Genomic DNA, 7,465 nt, shown 5'->3' with positions numbered 1-7,465 from the left:
ACTATCAGATTCTGCATATTGTGAAAGCAAGAATATGCAGTTTATTGCTGCAGAATGAACTGGTGATTCACCATTCAGCCCATTCTCAGATTCTGTGCTGAAGTTTGCCCGTTTGGCTCCGGTTTGCTGTAATCACCCTGTTTGTCAGCAGTTTTGGAAGTGTCCTTCTGGGACAGTATGCTCTCTTTTGAAGTTTTTATACGTTTGAGTTACCTCCTTATTCATTTCTTTGGGTGAAAAAAATGAATTTTCTTGTGAAATGTTGTAAAAACGCGGAACTTCTATCTGTTCTGCCTCTACCCACACTTCAGCTATTACTGCTGTCTTGTACATGACGTGTTTTGGTTAGGAAAGACGAGTTTGTTCTAGAGACGATGGTTGTAGGAGGTACTCATCATGATGTTTTTTTTCCTATCTGGATCTTTTTTATTGCAGAGGTTGTCTATTTTATGGCCCCCAGGAACAGGGAAAACACTAGTTGATCGTGCACTTGCCAGTGAATATAGTCGAAGTGACAGGAAAATATCATTTTTTCTGAGAAATGCTTCGGACTGCGTGAGAAAATAAGTGGGGGAATCAGAACGCCAACTTCGTGTGTTATTTGAACAGGTAAGGTTGAAATGCACAGTGTATTCTGTCAGAGTTGAAACCATTATTTTCTGTGGTCAACGTTTTTAAGTAGCACTTGCTCTTTTTTTGTATTTTGTTATTTTTTTTTTCCCCCTGAAATGGAAATGCCAGTGTTTCTGCTGTGAATGTCAGCTGTAAGAACTACTGGAACAATTTGCTTCCTGTCACCCGGATACAGTGGGTTGACACAGACTGCTGTCTTCTGTTAGTCATGCCAGATACTCCAGTAGCTCTATCAGTAGAGGTCCCAGAGGCTAAAGTGAAAAATCTAGTTTAGATGACATTCCAACCATGATGTTTTTGTGCATTTTTCCTTTAAATAATGCTGTTTTACTCAGTGTTTTCCTGCTAGGCCTGTCAGATGCGACCTTCAATTATTTTCTTTGATGAGATAGATGGTCTCGCTCCTGTGCGCTTCAGTAAACAAGACCACATTCATAGGTATTACAGTTTTGCACCTACATAAAATCTGCTTGATCTTTGGGAAAAAAAAAAAAAAAAAAAAAAGGACGATGACCTGTTTAATTTACTGTGAACATGTTAATTTATCCTGAAAACTTGTAACTCAATGCCAAAACAGGTGATTCTAAACGATAGTAGAAACCAATTTACTAAGCCTGATATCAGCATGTGGTCTGTGTTAACTTACCTATTTTTTATGTCTTAAAATGAGTCTTGTCCTTAAAAAGCTTGTCCTTTATGACTACTCATGGAAGAAAGTCATGTGGAATGTAACAAAATTTACTGAACCAGTAAGTAAAACTTATATTTTTCTATTTGTTCCATTGTTTCAACTCTTCTGACCCTTCTGGACGGCATAGATAACAGAAGAGAGATCGTGGTAATTGGAGCTGCCAACAGACTGGATTCTATAGGTCCTACTTTACGAAGACCAGGACGCTTTGACAGAGAGTTCCTCTTCAACTTGCCAGATAAAGAGGTGAGAACTTAAATTCAACGTTAGTGCTACCATGGCAAAGTCCAACTTTATAGGAAAAAAAATTGACAACTTGAACGAAAGAGTGATATGTGGAGACACTGCGCTGTTCCATGGAGGGCAAATCTGGTACTGGATATATATGGTCAGGATGATACCACCAAGTAGTTAGTTCTATAATCAAACCTTTAATTCCCAAAGTTGTACCTGTTTGCTTAATTATTTAGTCCACTTGGGCGCTTTCATCATGAAGTTGTGTTTTTGGTCTCAATCCTTCACTTATGAGTGAATAGGGGACGTGTTTGCATTTGATTGTGCCCCGGATCAGTGGTAGTAGTTTGAGTCATAATTCTTTTCTTCTTTATAGCAATTGTAGCAATTGGAAGCATTGTGCCAGAAGTGCTTTCTGTGAATTTACTGACTGGAAAGCAAATGTGATGAAGTAATGAGACTGTCCCAATGAAAGCTTGCTAAGTTTTAGAGAAGTTTTTTGGACAGCAAAGAAATGTTTCTGGATAAATTTTTCATTACAGTATTTTCCTCTGGGTCCTTAGGTCTCGTAGTTTGGAAACTTGTTATTGAAGCTATAAATGCCTTTTCTTTCACTGTAGGTTCCTAGAAAAAGTTCAGTATAACAAATAAGAAATATTCAATTTCCTGGTTGACAATGCAGAGTGTATATTAAATAACTGTAAAATACTTGAAAGTTGAGCAAGTAAGAAAAGTGTATTAGTAGATGAGGGGTTTTGAGGGAGGACTGTTTTGTTTTTTGTTGTTTGTTTGTTTGCTTTTTGGTTTGTTTGTTTCTTGTTGGTATTTTTAAGGAAAACTTGGGACAAGCGAAAATGCAATGATTTTGCTTCCAGGCTAGAAAAGAAATTGTCAAGATTCATACTAGTGACTGGACCCCTCAGCCACCGGACATGTTGCTTGATGAACTAGCTGAGAAATGCATTGGTAAGACTGAAATCAAAATGGATTCTTGCTTGTGACCAAGTTGTAAAGAACCTAGCTTGTACCAGGCAGTACCCATGCTCTTGTGCTTTGCTGCACAACTAGTCAACGAGGCAGCTGGCACGCCTTCATAGCAATCAGAGTGAGATGCTTTCATCTATTTACTCTTTGTTGTCGTTCCTCTTGTTGTCTGAGAACATTAAATGGTTCTGGGGCATCTTCCTCAAGAGTATAGTTTTTGATGAGGAGTCTGCTTCAGCTGCATAAGCGCAGGATATCAGGCAGTGAGCAACATGAAACTTCCCTGCAGAGAGTGGTATAAATGGCTCAGGATTCAAATTAGGATTAAATAAAAAAATAGGATTTATTAGAAGAATATAAAAGAATAGAGGTAAGCAAACAGTGCTGGGTGCACTGAGAGTCTCCGCTCCACCAGGGCACACACCAGTTACATCAAGCAGCTGATTTTTTGCTCCTAGACTAATACATATTCATTACTACTTCCAAAAAAATTAGATTATTATAATTAGCCTCCGGGGTCCAGTCCCTCCTACTGGAGCATGCGCATCAGTCTTCTCTGGGGGTCTCTAGGGGTCTTTCATGCTGAAGGCTCGTAGTCTTCTTCTCCAAGTCCTTCCTGTTTGTACTCCTTTGGCACTGTACCAAGTTTATAGAACATTTTCTGCAGGTCTTGTCTCCCAGCCGTCCTTCAGCTTCTTTTTTCTTCCTCTTAATCTCTTGGCCCCCTGGCCAGATACCAAAGGTCTGCATAGTATCCCATAACAGTCACTAGTTGTTATCAGTTGTTATGAAACTCCCAGACATCAAACACAAATAGCTTTCTTATTGACACTTCACGAGTAATTAAAACATTCTTCCCCAGCCATTCACAGGGACAGTCACATCTATAGCAGTGTTAAGTTAATCTCGAAGAAGACAGGAAAAAAAAGGCTGTAACTGTTAGAAATAGAAGTCCGGAATAACAAAAGCTAACAGGTTCATAAATTTGAGGAGTATTTTCTGAAGACTTGATAAATTGACTAGAATGAGGGGGAGACTGGGACACACTGCATCTGTGGTTCAAGAATTAAATTGCCAGTGCAGGGCCCAGAGGCAGACAGGATTCAAACAGAATTGTTCTTTATGGACACGAAATGTTAAAACATTCCTCACAAGCGGTAGCACTTTGAATTCCCTGTTAAGCTGTTTGGTTTTGGCATTACAAATTCTTTAAATGTTGCATGTTGTAAACCTGGGCCTTGACTGATGTAACGTTTGATTTTTGTTTGTTAGGATACTGTGGTGCAGATATCAAATCCCTCTGTACTGAAGCTGTGCTGTGCTCTCTACGCCGATGCTATCCTCAGATTTATGCAAGTAGGGAGAAATTGCAGCTAGATGTTAATTCTATTAAAATAAAAGCGAAGGACTTTTTCATGGCTATGAAGAAGGTTGTTCCAGCTTCAAACCGGATCGAGACTTCGCCCGTACAAGCACTATCACCCATTTTCAAGCCACTTTTTCAAAGATCAGTAGAGAATATTTTACAAGTTGTGCAGAAGATCTTCCCGCATGCACAGCTTGCACTGAAGGAGGACCGACAGCAAGGTATAACCACAGCATCCACTTCTTTATAATTCTGCTAAAGCAAAAACTTGTGGTTTGTGCAATCAACTTACAGCTTTCAGACATAATGGTGGTAGAATTTTATTATTTGCATGTGCGTGTCTTGTTTTTGGGCAAGTCTGGAATATAACGCATAGGTTTTATTGTGGATTCGAAACTGAAATGCCAAATGGAAGCTCTGAATGATCAATACACAGTAAAGGACAATGCGTTCTCTACTGAAGCATGCTGCTTCTGACGGCAGCTAAGATAATTAGCATTTGTAGAGGTTGACTTGAGGTTTGAAGTATAAGGCACCTATTTTTCTTTAAAAAATCAAAACTCAGATCTTTGGAGGGGAAGCATTTCTAGGTCAATGTTTCTAATTCCTTTCTGAAGAATGTCAGGACCAGGATACAAGTATACCTGGTCTAAGCTAAATATTGTTTTAGCTATCATCATTTTTAACCAGTCTCCTAATTTAAATGTTTGTGGATCGTACTATACACGTGAGATCAATTAGCATTGATACTTACTAGATGAATGGAATTCTGTGGCCATCACATCCTTTATCCCCATGCTTTCATTGTGGGAACCTCCTCCAGAAAGAAATGGTCTTGTTTGTTTTTTTTTTTAGCTATTTAGCAACTGCAGAAAGTGTTTGTAATCTCCTTTATTCTAAGGGGGAGAAAAAAATCACCAAGAGTAGCATACCTTATATGTACACATCAGTGGGACTTAGTAGAGCTTTGTAGGGCCTTGTGCCATCTCCTTAGATCTGTGGTGGGCTGAACTCTAGGAAATAGCTTTCAGTGTGTGCTCTCAAATGAAGAAAGGGTTTTGGCACTGATTTAGAAGCTGTATTAATGGAAGAGAAAGAGACAAAGGCTATTCAGGAAAGTTAACAAACCTCTTTTGCCTTTCAGAGCATTTCAATCCTATTTTACAAGATGATATGTTTGACAGTGATGACGACGCATCCTTGGTTTCTGGAGATGAATTAAAAGATGGAATGCCTGACGGACCAGAGAAAAAACGCCTCTGTTTCAGCAGGTAAAGAAAGATAGATCCCTGTTACGTTTAAATTCTCAGGTCTGCTGAGTCTTTGTAAACAGTTCCAGCTGTTAAAAGTGCGAGGGGTGGTAGAGGAAGGGACAACATCAAGTTTGTGTGTTGAAGGGGTGCTTGGTATTCACAAGAAGAAAGGGTGGAGGGACTAAAGTTGTAATGAAGTTGCTCTGAATGACCAAATTGAAAAGCCCAGGCTTCTCTTCGTAAGCCAAAGTGATCCGTAGACTACCAGAACACGTTGACTTAATCCATGGCATTCTTTGAAAGACTCAAGACCACATAAATGTGCAGTCTGTCCTTTTAGCTAAAAATAGCCCAACTTTATGGGTTTGTGTTGCCACCTTTTGCCCTTCTGTTTTCCAGGATTGTTAAACCAGTAGTGAATTATGTAGCAGAAAGAAAACTGAGAAAGGGCTTGTTAAAACACCTTGAGAAAAAATTGAATGGTGTCTTTATTTGTTAAGCCACCAAGTTGTGTTAATCTTGTGCTATTTTAGTATGGAAGTCATGCAAGCCCACAGTTGGAAAGTTAGATCATGTTGTCACAGCTGGATCAGTTATTTTTCTCCGTTTCTATTGCTGTGCTGTCCAGAAGATTTTCTGTGCTTTAGAGCAAGGCTATGTCTCTAGCATCTTTGATTTAAGCCAGCAGAGGTACAGCCTGATTGTAGTGGGGAAACAAAAGCTCCTCACCAATTTATTTCCTAGTAGTAAAGCAAGATTGCAGGGATATTAATTTGCAGTCTTGGTTTAGTAAAGAATAGGAAACACAAGGGAAGAAGATGAAACAAAGGGAAGAAGATGAAACAATTGGAATGAGTGAATAACTTAACTGGAAATCTTACATGTATTTAATGTACCGCTGCCATTTGGATTATTTGGGGAGGGAAAAGAAAGTCTATAGGAAAATTACTTGGAACATCTGTGTGTCTATTCAGCACCTCATCTATAAACTTGTTTTCTTAACTCTTGTTCTAGGAGTGCTTTCTGGGAACCAACATCATGCCAGCCCTGTCTGCTAATAGTAGGAAAAGAAGGGTATGGCCAGGTTTCTTACGTGGCACCCGTGGTGTTGCACGCTTTGGAGAAGTTTCCCGTTCACACCCTGGACCTTTCTGTTCTGCTTACAAACGTTGCACCGCCAGAAGAAATCTGCGGACAGGTACCTTTTTTTCTTTTTCTTCTCATCAGATTCACTGACTGTATGTAAAAGATCAATCGAGTTGCAAGTAAGGTGAGCAAAATTCATTGGTAATGGAGGTGGCCTTGTTTTAATGTGCTGGGATGTTTGCTTCTGTCTGAAAATCCCCTTTTCTTTTAGACAGCACCACAAACAATCTGGATGTTGTACATGTCGACATTTTCCATACCCAGTTTTACAGTGAGGCTGTTGCTAGCAGCTCAGGAAGCTGGGCGGTGTTGCTAATAAACATCTCTTTGTGGAAAGAAATGCTGTTCATGTCACTGGGATCCAGAAAGTAGTTCTCATTGCCTCCTAAGACTGTGTGCTCCCGGTAGATGGCTCTGTATCAGACTGCATGTCGGCTACTTTTTGTAGCCTTCTTCTAAATTATATTAGTAAGGCAACCAAGGTTTGGGGCTTCTGTTTATTTTGTTTTCGCACGGACATGCACAACTTGTGCTGTTGCAGTATGTGCAATAAAAGCATTAACATTCAGAAAACACTTCATTTGCACGGTGATGTGGTTTTAACTAGAAAAAATGAACAGATTTGGTGTTTTTACTTTTAGGCAGGAAATCCATTTTCTTGTTTGGCATCACTACGTTAAAATATTTTTACCTTTAGTGGAAACGTTTGAGAGCCATACAAGTAAGGACAGACATGTTACACGACTGAATACTGATGTGTCCCTTAAGAGGGACATTTCCTTTCTTTGTTATGCGATGATTGTGGCTGTGGCCATATAGCTACGGTGTCTAGCCACTGCCTGAATATATCCTTCCCATCTTCTGACTAGAGTTCTCCGAATACTGATAATCTGAAAGGGTGCACAGAGAAATTCCTTATGTGATAGGATGCTTGCCACTCTGTTCACGTAGTTTCATTTCATGGGGCAGTCAGATGGCTATGTAGCTATGTATTAAGAGGTTCTTGTACGTGTTTTAGTTTTCTTACGCAAGCTTTCCTTTTCACTAGCTGATCCGAAATGCTCAGAAGACAGCACCAAGCACAATTTATGTCCCAGATATCCATTTATGGTGGGACAACGCTGGACCTGCCTTGAAACTTACTTTTCTAACTCTACT

General features: G+C 39.6%; 1 long non-coding RNA gene across 1 annotated transcript; it reads left to right on the top strand.

Moving 5' to 3' along the window:
* Positions 1-503: 503 nt before the first annotated feature.
* Positions 504-2,503, top strand: LOC311428537. The gene is made up of 4 exons (XR_014687761.1): positions 504-609; positions 969-1,071; positions 1,452-1,570; positions 2,434-2,503. It is a non-coding gene; the product is annotated as an uncharacterized lncRNA (long non-coding RNA).
* Positions 2,504-7,465: the final 4,962 nt, after the last annotated feature.

The sequence above is a fragment of the Aythya ferina genome (assembly GCF_964211825.1).
Source record: "Aythya ferina genome assembly, contig: HAP1_SCAFFOLD_91, whole genome shotgun sequence".
In the NCBI taxonomy this organism is placed as follows: domain Eukaryota; kingdom Metazoa; phylum Chordata; class Aves; order Anseriformes; family Anatidae; genus Aythya; species Aythya ferina.
Note: the sequence above shows the minus strand (reverse complement) of the source record. Positions and strands in the feature narration are given on the sequence as shown.